We start from the raw sequence: 19162 nt of genomic DNA on the forward strand, positions 1-19162 counted from the left end.
CAGCATGTAGTGTGGGGAAAAACCGGACTGGTTCGAAGAGTCCCGCATGGAACAGGAAACTTTGGCAGCTATGCGCTGTGAGGGGTCAGAAATATGATGCAGACAACTTTTAGATGATTTTTCAATAAATGCCTCACTATCCCTACCCTGATGAGGATTTCCCTGCCTAAAATAAACTAAAGGAAACACGCTAACAAAGGATATCTGGTCCAGGTGGGCAAAACAATCATACCGCGCAAACCCATGATGCATCTCAAAGCTACCTGGCAGAACGTCTGAAATGAGACATAGCTGCGCTAAAAGACGAGATTGCGTCCTACAATAATAATAGCCCAGAGGGCGTGAATTCTCACTCAAATTCTACAGTAGGAAACCCATTTACCAAGACACCAAAGAAAACTAAGATAGATGGGAAATCTGTAATCCGTCCAAGCCCAAAATTGAAATCCACAACAGAATGAGACACCAAGAAAAGGTTGTGAGCAAAGGAGTTGTCACCAACCCCTATCCACCTAGTAAGATGCCCATCTCCCTAAACAAAAGCCCAACAAACACGAATACAAACCCAGACATTGACCTTGTAGAGACTTTGCTACCTCATGCCCGTCCCATGCAAGAGGAACCAAAACAAATGGTGCACCTATCACCCCAAGCTATTGCCTCACTACAGAACCCCACAATGGCAGCCCTCAAAATTACAGTGACTTGTTCACCAAACTACACGAATCCTTATATTATGCTCTAAAAGATCAAGCAACACTATTGGCCATGACTCTCACAAAATTGATTGGCCTCGAAACATTTACAACCAAAGTCCACAAGAGACTAGACAATATATCTCTGATGTGGCAAAATAGACTATGTGATCTCGCACAACGAGAAGAAACTGAAAAATCGTCAATGATGTCCGCACTCTTGGAAAACTGTAAATGGATGCGCCATCTACACTCAGAGACAAAAAAATCAGAAACCAACAACAGCCAGCCCATTTACCAATCAAGATTTCAAGTTGATGTGACACACCCAGATGCTGACAACACACACCCTCCAACTAATTGTACAGGATGGTCACCTGAAACCACAGACCTGAATTGGGCCACAACCAAGAGCCAAACCTAGACGACCTCTACCACCAAACAAAGCTTCAATACCAAAGGAACGCTCCGAGAAAGACCGCTCAGTGACATTTCAACTCCACAAGTAACCAAAACATTGTATGCACCACCGTCGCTATCGACTACAAACCAACACCCCCTAGATAATGACCCAATGTGCGCCAAAACAGGAGATAAGCAATTTGCAGTAATACGATCAATAAGAAGATCCCAACGTTGCCTAACAAATCCATCTGACAACAGGCGAAGAAAACCAAAACCAACCCATCAATAAAACAAGATCAAATGGTTTGTGTGCTTTCCTAAGAAACATAAGAATTCCACCACCAACAGGAAACCTGAATGACGTGACACAATAGGTATCCACCTACCACTAGACTCCAGTCACGCACACAAGGTCTCACGGGCTCTGCTAGTTTACATGATACTTCACAAACTATGAGTAAACACACACTCATCTCTCCCAGACCTCAGCTGACGGCTAAGCGACTCGTTCTGTATAAGAACTTTCGCCGTTTTACACCAAGTCATGATTTGCACTACATTTCCCAGAGGGCTCAGCCTATGGGACATTACGGTCGTTCTTGGCGGTTGGCATGGAAACTATGGCGCCCGTGATTGTTTCGTCATCACGTTCGCATCCATGTCATGTGACTTTGCATTACTTAGTGCTCGATTGCCATGGGTTCCGCGCTTCTGATTATGCGGAAGTGTGCTTTGTTTCCTGTTTTTTGAACTTTCTGGATTTCTGCTGCCTCGACCTCGGACTTAGTTTTTGGATTGGTCTCCTGCCGACTCCTTGTCTGCTTTGTTTGCCTGGATATTATTGGAACTTTGGTATTTCGATCCTGGAACGTTTCCTTTGGATTGTCTTGCTGCTCCCTTGTCTCCTTCGTGTGCTGTTCGTTAATATGCAGCGTCTCTTGTGCTTCCCACGAACCACAGTGTACCAGAGCTGTTCGACTTAACCTTCACTACGACCTTCCAATTTAAGTGCTTGTATCCCAGTGTAACATCAGCCCTTATTCTGTTTCCCTCCAGTCGTACACCTTGGACTAGTGACTGCCTGCTTGGTGTGCTTCTGTTCGTCCTCGTTTCGTCGGGTCCTCCCATTTGAAACTAGAGACTCTACGAAGGCATCCTCGTGTCGTCGGGCACAGTTGGGCTGTTGCTACCTGGATACGGCATTTACTCCTTGTTCTTCCATGCTGACATTCCTTGGGTCCACGGTAAGGTACATAATTCACATTGCACATATTTCTCACCACTTATTCTATTGTCTTTTGTTTGCTCTGTCACAGAATTAAGGAGGATAGTTCTCCAGCATGGGGTCTGGCATGGATTCACATGCTCATGAATATTCCCCGTCGTCAGGCTGGGAATCCTCGGTAAAGAAAAAACCAGTATCAGTTTCGTTTCTGATCTGTCTTTCGTAGTAGTAACCAATCACTGGTCTCTGCGTCATACTGACCACAGCCAATGACTGCCCTCTACCTAAGCACCGCCTCTGGCAGCCATCTTCAGATTTTTACCGCACGTTCATGTGTTGGGATCCTCGTGCTATTGCTCTCGAGCGTTAGTGCTATTTTTTCACGTTTTTTGCTCAAAAACTTCGTTTTTTCGGTCAAAAGAGCCTCAAGCTCCACCGACTCTCCATCCGATCAACGGGGACCCGTGTCGGATTCGTCTGTGCCCCTCAAGGGTGAAGATTTCGTCGAGCTACGCTTTGGAGGACTCCAGAAGCTTCTCAGGCCCGGACATGGCCCAGGAGAAGGGAAGCTCGACGCCCGGAAAGCTGTTCAGGGTCTGCCCTGGATGCCAGCTGCAGAACGTCTTTAAGGAGGACGAACACTCCTTTTGTCTCTACTGCTTACATGAGGACAAGTCGCACGTGGAGAAGGACTGTGCGTTTTGCGGCAATATGTCGGAGCGGACCATGAAGGACCGCCATCAACGTCTCGCCAACTGGCTGGAAGGGAAGAGCCCGTCAGGCGAGAAGAAGAGGAAGAAATCCGAGCGGTCTTCTAAGACCTTTGAGGACGCCCCGGCGACGGGGGTCCAACACAAGGCCAAGCACCACGAGTCCGCTGGCACCGGGAGCGCCGAACGGTCGGACTCTACGGGCGCCAGGCAGGGCGCACCCTCCCCGGCACCATCAACCACGAGCCAACGCTCTGGGTCGGGTAAGAGGAAGGGCGAGCACCCGGCAAAGCTCCTGGAGAGGCCCCGGTCGAGCTCGAAGGCCCCATCGGAGGGGGGGCGAGGCAGTGCCCCCCCCCCCTCAAGGATAAGGCAGTGAGCGCACCTAAGGTGGTGAAGGCCTTAATCCATCCGGCCAAGCCCTCTATCGATACTATCGCGGCGACCCTGGCTCAGCCTGTGGAGGCTACACCAGTGGTGGCGACCTCGGGGCTCAGAGTCTCCCTGCCACCTCGGAGGGAGTCCTCTTTTGTGCCCATCGATAGGACCCCCGTGAAATCCCCGGCGGGGAAGAAAAAGGGGGGGCAGGGCGTCGTCGTAGATTCGGCTTCAACCTCGGAGGAAGAGCTGATCAAGGTCTTAAGCCACGGCCTTGGCGTGGAAGAAGACCGGCCCGTCGGGATGGATCCCGACGCAGGTGACGACGACATCGTCGAGGGTGCCGACGGGGCCCCTGATCGCCCGTCGGATTCCCCTCTGCCAGTGCCGCAAGACAACTCGGCGGCCATTTTGTTGGCTATACAGTCCTTATGCTCAGAGATAAGGACGAGACTACCGTTGCCGACGGAGGAACCTCTCCCGTCGGGGGATCCTGAACCGGGACCTTCTGGCGTTCCCCCGCCCAAGAAAAGAAGGATTCACCCTCCACCTCCTTTTCAGCCGTCGCGCACCGTCCAGCCCTCCTCCCCGTCCACCCGAGGGGATGATACGGGGACTGACACGGCAGCGACGGGTACAGACGACGAGGTATACGACAAGGATCTACCGTCGTCACCTCCCACCAGGGCTTCTCCGCCCGACGAGATTGGTTTGTTCCACTCCATGATCGCCAGGGCATCCGAGCTTTTCCAACTCTGCCCTGAGGAGAAGAAAAAGGAAGGATTCCTTTATCAACGGCGCGAGGCCAAGAAGAAGACGGTCCTCGCGGTGCCTCTACTGGACGACATTTGGGATGAGGGCCTCGCCCTCCTCAAGAACCCTTCCACTACGCCAGCTAGAAGAGACCGGTACGAGAAGAAGTACCGGGTCCCGGACGCGGCCCCCCTGTGCCTCCGGGCGCAGCTTACCCCGGACTCCGTCGTCTCTGCGGCGGCCAGGAAGAAAGCGGGGGGGGGTGCGGCCTCCACATCGACTTCCCCACCGGACGGCGAGGGAAATAAATTGGACACTATGGGACGCAGGGTCATCTCGTCTGCAGCGACGACGATTAAAGCGGCCAACGCCTTGGCTATCGTGGCCCGCTACGACAGGGAGCTATGGTACAAACTGGCTCCCCTGCTGGACTTCCTATCGGACGACAAGAGGGCGGATGCCCTGGAGATCCTACAGGAAGGTGAGGTGGCGTCGGACCACGCCATCACTATTGCGACGGACATCGCCGACACTGGGTTTCGCCAGTTGGGCAACGGCGTGTGCCTTAGGCGGCGTGGATGGCTCAAGGCTACGGACTTCCGTCAAGACGTACAGACCAGAGTCCTGGACATGCCTTTCGATGGGAACAACCTGTTTGGGAAAACAGTGGACGATTCCCTTCAGGCCATTAAAGCGGACTCTGAGACGGCCCGGGCACTTGGGGTTCTGCAGCAACGACGGACGCCCTTTCGGAGCAGCGGAGGCAAGGGCGCCTCCAAAGGTTCCGGCGGCGGTTTCTCCACCTACCGTCAAGCGGCCCGCTCGTCGTCTCAGGAGACCTACAGAGGACGAGGCAAGTCTGGCGGACCCCGCCGTCGTCGCCAAGGAGGTCAAGGCGGCAAAGCCTCGCCGAAACAGGATTGAACCGACCGTGGGGTCGGGCCCCCACCGATGCACCCCGGTGGGAGGCCGGCTGGCGAGCTTCGTCAGCGTGTGGGAGTCCATCTCCACCAACCGTTGGGTGCTGGACGCCTTAGCCCGGGGCCACGCGCTCGAGTTTCAAAGAAGGTGCCCGCGCGTCCCCCCCGTGGCCAGGAAAGAGCTTCACGTCCCTCAGCTTCTCCTGGAGGTAAGGGCGATGCTCAGGAAGGGCGCCATCAAACTCGTCCCAAAGAGGCTTCGGGGCTCCGGAGTTTACTCGACATACTTCCTCGTGAAGAAGAAGACGGGAGGATGGCGCCCCATCCTAGACCTGCGACGTCTGAACAAATTCATCAAGGCGCAGAAGTTCCGGATGGTCACCCTCCAGCACGTCCTGGGTCAGCTGGAGGAAGGAGACTTCCTGTCGTCTTTGGATTTGGAGGATGCCTACTTCCATATTCCCATCCTAAAGGGGCACCGAAAATTCCTCAGGTTTGTGGTCCAAGGGCGTCACTACCAGTTCAAAGCCCTCCCCTTCGGACTACGGTCGGCACCCAGGGTATTCACCAAGTGCCTTGCACCGGTGGCGGTGCAGCTGCGCCGCGAGGGGATCCACGTCTACCCCTACCTGGACGACTGGCTCATCCGAGCCAAGACGAGGCAGCTCGCCGTGGAGCACACGGCAAGGACCGTCCAACTTCTCACAGACCTGGGATTCTCCGTGAACTACGCCAAGTCCCACCTGGTACCCGCGCAAAACGCACTGTTCTTGGGAGCGAAGCTCGACACAGTGTCCCTTCTGGTCTCCCCGTCGGAGGAAAGGACCAGGTCCATCCTGGGCAAGGTACAGCGGATGTTGGCTTCCGACGCGGCCAAGGTGAGGTCCATCAAGTCCCTCCTCGGAATGATGTCTTCTTGCATCTACCTCATTCCCATGTGCAGGCTCCGGATGCGCCCGTTGCAGGAGTTCCTGGACGCGCGCTGGATCCAAACGACGGGCGGCTTCGAGGAGAGGGTCACACTCGACGAGAGTTTTCCGCCGAGCGGTCCGGTGGTGGGGCACCCGCGCGCATCTGACGGCGGGCATGGACTTCCAGACCCCAGACCACCAGGAGACAGTGACCACAGATGCCTCCCTGGAAGGGTGGGGAGCGCACACCGAAAATCTGCACGCGAGAGGCCTTTGGCTCCCGACGGAGAAGTCCCTCCATATCAACGTCCTGGAGCTCCGTGCAGTGTTCTGGGCCCTTCCTTCCATCCCTCAAGGGCAAGGTGGTGAGGATCTTCACCGACAACACCACCACCATGTTTTACATCAGGAAACAGGGCGGAACCAGGTCCCCAGCACTGTCCAAGGAAGCGCAGGACCTGTGGCATTGGGCCGTCGCCCAAAGGATGTTTCTGGTGCCGTTTTATCTGGCAGGGATAAAAAACACCATCGCCGACTCACTCAGCAGGGAGCTGCGCTCGTGCCACGAGTGGGAACTACGGCAGGATCTAGTGGATCGCCTCTTCCGACGGTGGGGCACACCCCAGATCGACCTGTTCGCGACGGCGACGAACTCCAAGTGCCGGAGGTTCGCCAGCAGGTTTCCCCAGGCGAGGAGCATGGGCGATGCTTTCTCGTTCCCCTGGGAGGGTCTGTTCCTCTACGCGTTCCCTCCTTTGCCAATGCTAATACGGCTCGTCAACCAGCTAAAGAGGTCACGGTGCAGGATGATCCTCGTCGCACCTGCGTGGCCGAGGCAGATATGGTTCCCGAACCTTCTGGACTTGTCAACGTACCCGCCAATCAAGCTGCCGGTGGACGCGGATCTACTCTCCAGGAAAGGAGGCGCCATCCTCCACCACGACCCGAAATCGCTGAACTTGCAGGCCTGGCTCCTGCAGCGCTAGGGTTTGGAGGATACGACATACCGGCCGACTGCAGAGAGGTTCTTGCAAAGGCCAGGGCGTCCTCGACTCTTAAATGCTACGGACACAAATGGAAGAGGTTCTCTGTCTGGTGCCACGCACAGAAGATTAACCCTCTACGGATTACGGCTTCCCAGGTACTGCCGTACCTGCTGACGCTGGCCAAAGCTGGACTGGCACACGCGTCCATCAAGATTCATCTTGCTGCGATCTCCCGATACACCAGAACCACGGGGCGGACGTCCTTGTGGTCTCATCGTCTGGTGAAAGAGTTCATGAAGGGACTGTTCAGATCGTTCCCGCCGGTGAAGGCTCCGGCCCCGGCGTGGGAGCTCAACGTGGTGCTGACCAAGCTCATGGGACCTCCGTTTGAGCCTCTGCACTCGGCCCCGTTGAAGTTTCTGTCGTGGAAAACAGCGTTTCTTGTGGCCATCACCTCCGCACGACGGGTGGGAGAGATCCAGGCCCTTTCCTGCAAGGCCCCGTACTTGACTTTTCACGACACGAGGGTAGTGCTCAGGACGCACCCCTCCTTCATGCCCAAGGTACCGTCGGACTTCCATCTCAATGAACCCTTGGTGTTGCCTGTGTTCTTCCCGTCGCCTTCGTCGCCGGCTGAGAGGACTTTGCACTCGCTGGATGTGGCTAGAGCGCTGAAGTTCTACGTGGACCGCACAAAGTGTTTTCGGAAGACGTCACAACTCTTTGTGAACTTTGGACCTGTCAATCAGGGGAAGGCTCTCTCGAAGGCTTCCATTTCCAGATGGCTCTCCGGCTGTATCATGTACTGTCATCGGTTGGCAAACCCACCGCTGCCTGGCCGTCCGAGAGCCCATTCCACCAGAGCGATCGCAGCTACCACGGTGTTCCTTTCTGGTGTGCCCCTGCTGGACATATGTAGGGCTGCTACGTGGGGGTCGACGCACACCTTCACGAAATTCTACTGCGTCGATCGGGATTCCATGGAGGAGTCCAGGGTCGGCCAAGCAGTGCTGCGCAACCTGTTCGCCTGAGGTGAGCCTGGTGAGGAGGTAAGATGCTTAATGTTGAGTTTGATGTAATGCTTAATGTTGAGCCTTTGCCACCTCCCGTGGTTGGTCATGTGTGTACTGCTATGTATTCTTTATTCATGAGCATGTGAATCCATGCCAGACCCCATGCTGGAGAAGGAACAAGTTACTTACCTGTAACTGTTGTTCTCCAGCATGGGTCTGGCATGGATTCACATGCGAACCCTCCCGCCTACCCCTCGGCGGCTCTTCACTTGGTCATACTGCCAAATCTGAAGATGGCTGCCAGAGGCGGTGCTTAGGTAGAGGGCAGTCATTGGCTGTGGTCAGTATGACGCAGAGACCAGTGATTGGTTACTACTACGAAAGACAGATCAGAAACGAAACTGATACTGGTTTTTTCTTTACCGAGGATTCCCAGCCTGACGACGGGGAATATTCATGAGCATGTGAATCCATGCCAGACCCATGCTGGAGAACAACAGTTACAGGTAAGTAACTTGTTCCTTTTCCCTGCACTTACCGGCTCCTGTCTTCCTACCATTACCATACTCATGAGCACCACACAAGGTGGGTAATAATAAGCAGCGCTCAGATGCCTGAGGGTTTGTAGCGCTATATAAATGCTAAATTATTATTATTAGAGGTTGGTTCTGCTACTTATAGTACTCTATGAATATATTGCATTGTGCTGTTCCTTAATCCGGGTGTTTTTCATAGGGTCCTGGAGTTGCTGGCATCACTTTGTGATTGATCCTCTGGGCGTTTTCTGGGATCCTCCTGGCGGTTCGTGGATTTCCATCTTTCAAAGAATGCCACAGACTGACTGTTATTAGGCGGCCAGTCAGTAGCATTGTTGGGAAGAAATCTCCGGCTACACTACGTGGTCAAGTATTTGCTGTGGATTTCTGACACACAAGGCCAACTTGACCATAATTCCCCAGTCACTGTCGCTGACCAAGACGTGATATTCGTCAAAAACAATGAGGCAACGAGTCTGAGCTCTGATGCTCACTAGATCAAGACGATCTTAGCGCCTTAGTGGAAGCCCTATAGGACCAGGAAGAGAGACAGGATCTTCAACCGGCAGAACTAAGAGCCTCCGAAACGTTGAATTGCTCACCCCAACCTACAGTAAAAAGAAATGTCCCCCTGCCTGAACCATCACTGATGAAAGCAAAGAGATCGCCATACTGCCCCAACCAAAGAGGCGGGTTTGTGACACTGGAAGAAAGGCTTAAGAGAACGATTAAAAAAGGGATTTTCACACCACCCCCTCTAAAGCAAGAGCATAAAGAGACCCCAGCTACTCTGACACAAACAACAAAAGATGGATCAAGTTTGTTAAAAACCAACCTAATAACTGTGGAGCGAATCCTCCCAGAGAAAGACGGTTTCATCTTAAACCGTAGATCTGTCCTGAAACTCGACCACAGTCCTTACCGGAGATATATAACAACAGACGACAAAGATCATACAATTCGTTAACGAAATGAGAAAGGACTGGGTGGTTCGTCACTTGAATTCCATGCTAGTGAAAGAGGCTCTGTTAAAACTTCCCACGGCTGGGTTTCAAAATATCAAACTACAACGTCCGGACTCTCAAAATCTGACGCAACTGGACCAAAGATTCAAGGCAAACTCCACAACAAAGTCACCTGCCACAGCACCTGAGATCCCAAAATATAAAAACTGGTCAGAGATGGCAAACTATATTTCATTAAGAAACTGCATAAAACAATCAACGGATCCCTCACCCGACCATTGCAAACAAGCTGCAACTGATAACATGGCACACAAGACTTGGCTAAGGTGCAAATTCCAATAATTTCTAATAAAACATTAGAGTCAGGATCTGCGAGCAAAGGATTGTTCGAAGGTCGGTTTGTGGAACACACAAAGCTTCTCACATCTCTTTAATAGTCGAATCCTGGGGCTAGAGAAATATGATATACTATGTTTCCAGGAAACCTGGCTGAGAGACACTCCTGTGTGTGATGGATACGACTGTTACTTGAACAATGCCAAAAAAGGAGAAAGAGGTATGCCCTTTTAAGGCCTGCTTACCCTCGTGAAAAGATGCCAGGGAATAATCGTGAAAAATGTCCAGCACCCGAACACCTAGGTACAACTGCTGTCCCTTGAAAAAAAACGTTGACAACAGGTCTATGAACATCTGCAATGTGTATAATAGCGTGGACAAGTTCAGTTCCGATCAGCGAATATAGACGCCTCCCGACTAGTAACAATGACCCCCACATTCTATTGTGCAGTGATCTAAACATGCGGCTCAGAGATGACCACGGATTATCATCAATAAAGAGTCGCTGGACAACAATGGGCATAGCTGGATAGTTACAACTTCAAATCGTGACTTACACATGCTGAATGCGCATACTGCTGGAGACATGCTGGAAAGACACGCATGGCACAAAGGAGGATTTTCGGGCTGCATAGATTATGCATTCATACCTCTAACCCTCCTGCAACTAACATCAAAATTCCAAATTAGACAGATGCCAACCCGACTACAACCTCCTGGAAATAACCTGCACAATTCCAACCACGAGTCATGCGAATAAGCTCAATTGCAACCTGCAGGTGGGACAAGGCAGAAACAGACTACATTTAAAAGACCAAGATATTGCTAATATGATCACATTAGACAGTTACAATTAAAAAAAACAAGGACAGCTTGGAATATACATGGATCCTAGAGTCCTTTAAATATCAGAGCACCACACTACTTCAAGCTTTCTCCCGAGTCCCGGCACCTGAACAACCCACAACACATTGAGGCAAAAAAAAGATAATAATAATAAACGGAGGAAAATTAGTTAAAAAACAACCCAGGAATGTACCAGCAAATCAAATAAGGAAATAAAAAATGCAAAAATTGGTTAATTGTGTCAAAAGCGATGAGGGCCCAACATGTTGCAAAATCAATGCTGAACGCCATTGGAAACAAAAACAGCAGAGGACTATGGGAGCTGATAAATAACGGCAGGTACCAAACAGCTGTACAAGCATTGAATGTATCAGAGGAGTCATGGATAACACACTTTGCAAAGCTCTTTGCCCGAGTACACATGGATGCAGCAGGAGGCAGCCTGATAATTAAACAACCGTGGACCTTAAGTGCTCACTCTGGGACATTAAAACCGCAATCAAGAAACTAAACTCATCCCGTGCCCAGGCCGCAGCAGCCTGACAAATATGTTGAAAGAACAGAGAATATTTGGCAGAATACATATTCCTTCTCTTTAATCAGATCAAACGCTCAGGAGTGATCCCAATTTCCTGGAAACAGGGCAATCATAATTCCTATTTTCAAAAAAGGGAACAGAGAAGATCCACGGAATTACCAACTGATAGCCCTCTTAGACATCAGAAACAAAATCTTTGGCTCTGTCCTCTTACGTCATCTCACTAAATGGGCAAGTGGCAGTGGTAAGCTTGATAGACAAACTGGGTTTGGTGAAGGAAGTCGGAACATCTTTAAATCTTTTCATCTTGAATATACTAAAACCCCAAGTAATTAAACAAAAAGCTTGCTACTACCTAACCTTCATCGACCTGGAGCAGGCGTTCAAATAGAGAGAAGCTACGGAACAAACTAAACACATGAGGATGCTCAAAGGACCTTCTCACATCAATTATGGCCATGTACTCCGATACCATGATTGAAGTGAGATTATCAAAGAACAGAGATTTGACGAAGCAAATACATACACACACGGACTCAAACAGTGCTGCCCACTAGCAGCAACGCTATTCCACTTATACATATCCGATATGCAACTCGCTCAAAAAGAGGTCACAGCTTTCCCACCGAAAATTCAAGGAAAAGGCGTGCCCTGGATCCTCTACACAAACAACCTGGTCTTCATTGATAAAACACTGACAGGCCTACAGCGCATATTGAATAACTTCCAACAATACACTGTTGATAACGACCTAAAGATAAACGTTAAGAAAACTTAAATTATGGAAATTGCAAGCCTTGCGAAACGCCCACGGAAAAGGAAGGGAGCCTTTACGTGGAAACCAGCAGAGGAAAAGATTGAGAAAGTTAACTCTAACATACCTGGGAGTGCTTCTCAATAAATCAAGAAACAATGCAGAATGGAACGGGGGACAAAAATCAAGTGCCCATTAGCTCAGGCGAAACCCATACTTAGTCGTTACAGAGCCTAGACGATAACACCAGTGATAATATTCTATAAACAAAAAGGTATTACCTATAATCACAAGCAGAGACTGCTCTAAGTTTACCATGGCAAACCTTGGACATTTTAGTAGGCACATTCTGGAGAGGGGTGTTCCGAACAGCTTGCCAAAAGCCTTGCTCAAATACGAGCTTGGACTCCAATCAATGGAATCTACTGTACGATGGAAAGCAATATCCCTCTACAGGAAAGGTATGATGACCAACAATGTGCCAGCAATGGAAATCATCAGAAACCCAGGGAAGTCGAGCACCAACCAGATAACAGAAGAACGGAAACAGATCTGCATCCTTTGGCAATTGACAATTGGAACAACACTCTATATGCTGATCAAAAACTCTGATGCAGTTAAAAAGACACCAAAAAGAACACGACTGGATATCAACTCAAGAGCAGAGGCACAAATACTAATTGTCCATCACTCACAACCAGGAAAGGCGATTGCTTAATACCGTACCTTCCTATCAGTGCAAATTTCCGTCGCGGCACTACAGAGATCTATTTCTGAGATTTCAATTTAACATTTTGCCAACGGCTGAAGTTCTCCAATACAGAAGCCGACAGAGGACGCAAACACTTGTGTTGTCGATTTTGCGATGCAAGCAGAACCAATTATGTTACTTATTAAAAATGTATTAAACCTTACGCTTAAATCCCTGCGACTAGCTAGATGTCCTTGTCCAGAAGACAAACTGTCCCTCCTGATGTAATATCCCTAGTCATGCGCTGGTGTATCGGCTAACCAGGGAAGGGAAAAAGGGCAGAATGGACACTACTCTCCCTAGCCTGGCTCACTACTTTCCTATGCTAGAAGGCTGCACACCGAGGACAGTACTAGAAAAAATAATTCAGCCAAAAAGAGGTGGAAACCTGGGAGCAATGCTCCTAAAAAGAGAACAAGCTTGGATATTCAGACTTAAAAGCCATCTGACTGGCCTAAACAAAGCGATCTGTTGGCAAGGTCTTGCAGTCTTGCAAGGACCTCATACTGCCCTTCAGGGCACTGAGGTCAACATGAGATTTGAGCCATGTGTCAGGGACAACCATAGAGCTGCAGTCCTAGTGCTTTGTGCATTGTGATATTAGGAATAGGTCTTTGCAGCACTACATTAGTAAAAATAGATGACATACTGTGCACTGTATACTACATCAAACCACTATTGGGACCATATGACTTCATAAAGTGTCCCATTGGCGTAGGAGTAATTTTAAAATCAGTCATTACTTATAGACTTTACAGCCGTGCTGTATTTACAATTTAAAAAATTCCCAACAAACGGAACATAAATTGCTTGATGTAAATACAATTCAACATCTAGAAAATTAGTGGAAGAGAAAAGTGAATTTTTCAATTTAGTACGACTGAATATTCTTGAAATAGAAACAAAGAAGGGACCACCATCTCCCAAACAAGTATTAATTATGCACCCTCCCAAGATGGCGGCCGCAACTAATGCGGAATCTGTTACGGGACGGGAGACAGGCGATCGAATCACCAGAGAAGGCGAGTGAAAATAGAACCCATTTGCTGCATTCATTGTATTTCAATACAAGACGCGAGGCCTGACATACGTTTTTTCTAACACGGCAACAAACGATTATACAGCAAAGCTGCCGCGCAGTCAGGTCCCACTCGACACTGGGTAGTATGCAAATCTACCATCAGATACCGCAGGAGAAATACAACGAGCCTGCGGTTCTTTAATTAACATCAGACGCGAGGCTCACCAAACCCACTGAATGCAGCAATTTATGCCCCACTAGCATAATTGTTGTACGTGGATCCCTGATCTGACACCGAGAGGCATAAAGTACTTTACAACATCCCAAAGGGCAGAACAAAGTACTCATCACCATGGTACTCACTTCTAGTGAATACATGACACAATTTGATATATAGAAAAGAAATACAAAGAACTTTTTTCAAAATTACCAAGGATTAGGAGTATAAGCATTCGAACACAGTGATAAACAACTATTTGCAATTTATAGACACAAAAGAGAGACAATAAATACTCTGCCTGTAACACAACAGAAAAGTGGACATGAATACCTATTACACATAAAAGATGAACTACCTGTAATTGACCAAGGTAAGTGTCATCTTAACCATCATGTACCACAAGAGACTGAGTTTGGGTTGAAAATGTAGACACAGACAACTCATTGATGGGTACTTATATTGTAGGGTTCCATCTATCCTTCTGAAGAGACCGAAGTCAAGCCTACACCATACAGGCTACAAGTTTCCGGTAAGAATAAACAGGGATATTAGAATATAATGTCCAATAGTCATGAAAAGCCCAGTCCCCTGATATGTATGTATTTTACCTTGGAGGCAACAGGACACAATAAGAAAATGTCCCGACTTTGTGGAAAATGCCCGCACCAGCAAAAGCAATTAGAAGACAGCAATTAGATGCACTGTTTTATTATAATGGGATAAATGTCCAAATGTGGTACTATAGGAGGTCCTGAAGAAAGCGGCAAATAGAGAATCCCGCTGAAACCGGTCGACACTGGTTGGACTAGGCTGCTATTCCAACCTACCAGATTCATAACGACCTTGTAGAAATCTGGTACATAGGACACATTGATTTTTTAACAAATTTAGTGGAATATCTCCACTAAACGGTGGTTGCTCCATCGTATTTTATGATAAGACACAAAAGGCCAGCAACATTATTAAAAATGAACGGTTGACTGACCTCAGTGTGCAGCCTTCTAGCATAGGAAAGTAGTGTTCATTCTCCCCTTTTTCCCTTCTTCCCTGGTTAGCCGATACACCAGCGCCTGACTAGGGATATTACATCAGAAGGGACAGTTTGTCTTTTGGACAGGGACATGAATACCTATTACACATAAAAGATGAACTACCTGTAATTGACCAAGGTAAGTGTCATCTTAACCATCTAGCTAGTAACAGGGATTTAAGCGCAAGGTTTAATAACTTTTTAATAAGTAACATAATTGGTTCTGCTTGTGATGTGATAACATGTATGGGGAAGGAGACAGAACTTGAATACCCTGGGGACTTCTATTGTATTGACTGTCAATTTTGCAACAACAGACTTACCATAGAAACCTTATTTCACGTGACAGCAGAATGCAAACAGCTGCGTGACAGCAGAACAAAGCACCCAGCGGAGCTAGTGAAAAAAACACCATCCTTATAGGCTCTAGAATTGGGGGATGTGCTCTGTCTCGGAGGAAACATACCTTTGAGACTAGTCACAATGAAACGTATGGAATACACTGTTCTAAAGCTCGCCCAGGACAGCCAGACCTGGTCGAAGAAGGGCACCTTGCCCTAAAACAATCAAACATAGGATGAAATGTGATGCTTAACTGTGTTGGCTACAATGTGCTGCTTCTTCTTGTACTTGAAAGGTTTAATACAAACCAATCAATTAATTTAAAAAAATTGCATTTGTAATATCTCTCTTTATAAACTGGGTGAATCCCCTTGCCCAGCTTTTTAGTTGGATTCAGTTCAAATGTTCAACAAAACAAGGAAATACAGGTTTGTAACAAACTTCCAACACAGCTCTTTGCACCTTCAACTTGTCAAAAGAAAGCTCCAATAATCCAATACTCAGAGGACAAATTCCTCTTCTTCCTTGACTAGATAGCCCATCATATAGCATCAATGATATTCCTGGTCAGGATCATTTGTCACAACTTAGATTCAAAGAAACACAGCTTCTTGATATCAGCTTTTCTCAGCTCTCCTTTCAACACCATAAATCACAATGAGCATCTTGTCAGGATAACTACACAGCACTTCCACTTCCATCTGATTCATTCCCATGCCAAGCGCACTTCTATAAGGATTTATCATGTGGGTTTATTCGCCTGACCAATAGCTTTCCACAACCAACAGTGCTTCTGAAGTTCTAGATCTACAGACAACCAAAAGTTCACACCAGCTTCAGCAACTTTTCAGAAAAGACAAGATTCACTTTAGTGCTCTTTAACACTTTCATGCAATCAATACACTTCTTCTGAACATTCCCCTTCAAGAAAGGCAGACCCTTTGCCACTCCTGTCTTCCTTCAACACCAGTAACCAAGTACTATTAAGGATAGGATTTTGACTTTTATACCAGCTTTAAATTTATGGAACAATCACAATCACGCTTTACCTTTGAAAACATGCAATTCGCCCCATTCTTCTTGATGGCTATTTTCATTAAAAATGTATTCCTTGTTGTTAATCTCTTTTAGCTATGGGCAATGCGTGTTTGTTCACTGAAACTCAATCTTAAAGTTCGGTCACTTGGTTTAAATGATACTATGTTTTCTGCTGCTTTATAAGCGATTCTTCAGTTCGCTTTCACTTTAGAATCACTTTTAGATATACACGATTGGTATTTAAGCTGTTTACTTTAGTTTAGCAGTTTCACTCATACGCGAGTGTTACTTTTATTGCCTCCATTGTTCAGCAATCACCAGTCAGGTCTAAAGCAATTTGCATCGCACGTGAACAACTCTTTTTTGCTACTGTTGCCTGCCTTTACTACGCAAAGGGGATTACAGTGCTCGGTAACACTCACCAGCCTCTTTCCTTGCCGTTGATCCCTTTGTGAACCGCAGGACTTCCACTGCTCTGTCTTTTCTCGTTGAGGTTGCCTAAGTTCCCACCACTTTAACAGAGCTCTGCTTGCTCCCAAAACCCCCTGGTGCATACCAGCAAGTCTCCAGCACGCTTCGAGCTGTGCAGTCTCTGCAATTCGGTTCCCATGGGGGAAAAGCCTGCTTTCTTCACGCTTCCCGCTGCACAACCTCTGCATTTCAGATTTAGGGGGGGGGGAGAAACCCTCACAGGACAGGCAGCTGAAGTCTGCCCTGCAATGGTCCCGGCGCCCTCTCTTTCCTCCAACTGCCAACAACTAGCCTGCGTCTGATTTCTCCTGCTGCTGCTGCTACTGCTACTCATGTCCTGCACCAGAGTAGGCCTTTTAAGCCTCTCTGCCTCCCTCATGCATGGATCATTTGCATTAATGAGCTGACTATTTTTGAACTCAGGTTCATTTCTTCCAAGTATATTTAAGGAAACATCACAAGAATGTACTTGGAAAGGGAAAGGCAGTTCATTTAAGCCATTATTTACAGATTTCATTTCACTGTACCACTGGGAGTTAGGATGATTTCTAACTTTATAAATCTCAGACAGGCTTTCATTGCTTTAAGATGTTTAGGGATTTTACATTAGCTTTATCAACATAAAGATATTCAATTTGTGGATCAGACGAATCAACCACAATATGCCATTATGCCTTGGTATTTGTAGAAGGTTCTTCCCTTTTGGAAACAAGTACTGCATCTCATTCGATGAAATCTCCTCACCAACCTGAGCCTTTTCTTCATCCAGGTGATCCTTCCACAGAGCACCACCCCCACTGTCAGGATCAGGAAGCATCTGCCTTTCCCTGGCCACCTGGGAGGAGACTTTAGGCAGGTGTTTAGTGAGGGACCCCCAGGAATCATCACAGCACAGTTATAAAACATCAGCAACCTTCAAAAATGTTCCCAAAGTGTGAAACAGCAAAATTTAGGAAATTCCCTTGATCCCAAATTAACTTTTTTTTAACTTCCCCATTCTCATCCTTTCCTTCTGTTTCCCCCCAGTCCCTGCCCCCCGCTCCAAGCATAATCGAGAGACAGAATACCAAAAGCCCCAGTACTTGTCCCATCAATTTTGACAGTATTTTGCAAAACCAGATTCCCTAAAAGGCTTCACACTCAAGATTTGCAAACCCCAGTGCTCGTAAACAACTAGAACAAAAAAAGTTCACAGTCTGATGCTGCAAAGTCACAAATGATTCCCAGGTTCAATGGAATAGAGAGTGAATGTCCCATTTAATTTCTTCCTTGCAGAGTATTTTCCAAACCTTTACTAGCCAAAGAGCAATACCCAGAGGCTCTTTCTTATGCCATGTAATGGCCACAGCCCATGTGGCTGCGAATAGTGAATTATATAAAAGGCTGAGATTTTGCCACCGACAGTTCTCCAGTAGGTAATCATTAGTTCCCAATAAGAACAATCATAGTGCATGTGGGATCTCACAGCCCACTGTGTTCACTATAATTGATTGAATCTCCAACTAGAAGTCTTGAAGGTGTGGAAAGCTCCTCCATATATGGATGTAGTTACACAGTTAATTACAGCCCCTTCCAACATAAGTTGGGACCATTAAGAATAATTGTGTGTAATATATCTGGGGTAAAATACCATCCATACATTATTTTGTATTGGATTTCTCAAAGCTACACACTAGCATTCGACTTAGGGCGGCCTCTCCAGGCCCTCTTCCACATATCATCTTGAACTGATGGTCTATGTCCCTCTACAAACTTAATCTGTATCGTTCTGTCTTGCCTTGAAGAGGCTGCCAGACGCTTGTAGGGCATCGAATTAGACCTTTTATTAGATGGGTTATTCATTATGCTTTTCTCAAACTCTAAAGCCTTTTGTGGCCCTCCCACACACTGCGTGTCTCACCTGCATGTATTGCAACTGCTCTTATCTCCAACCCCAAATTCTTTCTTGCAAGTTTCAAAAGATTTAACACAATCATCTTACAGAACAGAGACCCACACTCATGCATCTTCCCATCGTCCATGCCTAAAAGGCCCTTTGAGCCAAATCCGGCATAAAATCCAAGTTTTCGAACAGTGGACTTGGGGAAAGAAAGAGTTCACATCAAATCTCTGAGACATCTCGTCCCATATTTCAAGAGTTAGTCTTGTGATCAGGTTTATTGATAGTGAAGTAGCCCATTTGGTGTGATATAGCAATGGAAGAGCCCACATATAAGTTACAGCTACCACTTAGTCCATATGTACCCAATACCGCTCTGTTTCTTCCTTTATCCATTCTGCTACCATCTTCAATGGCGCTGCACAGCCATTTATTTTTT

General features: G+C 47.7%; 1 protein-coding gene across 4 annotated transcripts in view; it reads right to left on the minus strand.

Moving 5' to 3' along the window:
• KPNA5 (karyopherin subunit alpha 5) overlaps positions 1 to 19162 on the minus strand; it is a 594400-nt gene that overhangs the window by 571560 nt on the left and 3678 nt on the right. The window lies entirely within an intron of this gene.

The sequence above is a fragment of the Ambystoma mexicanum genome, chromosome 4p (assembly GCF_040938575.1).
Source record: "Ambystoma mexicanum isolate Mex_15411 chromosome 4p, UKY_AmexF1_1, whole genome shotgun sequence".
NCBI lineage: Eukaryota > Metazoa > Chordata > Amphibia > Caudata > Ambystomatidae > Ambystoma > Ambystoma mexicanum.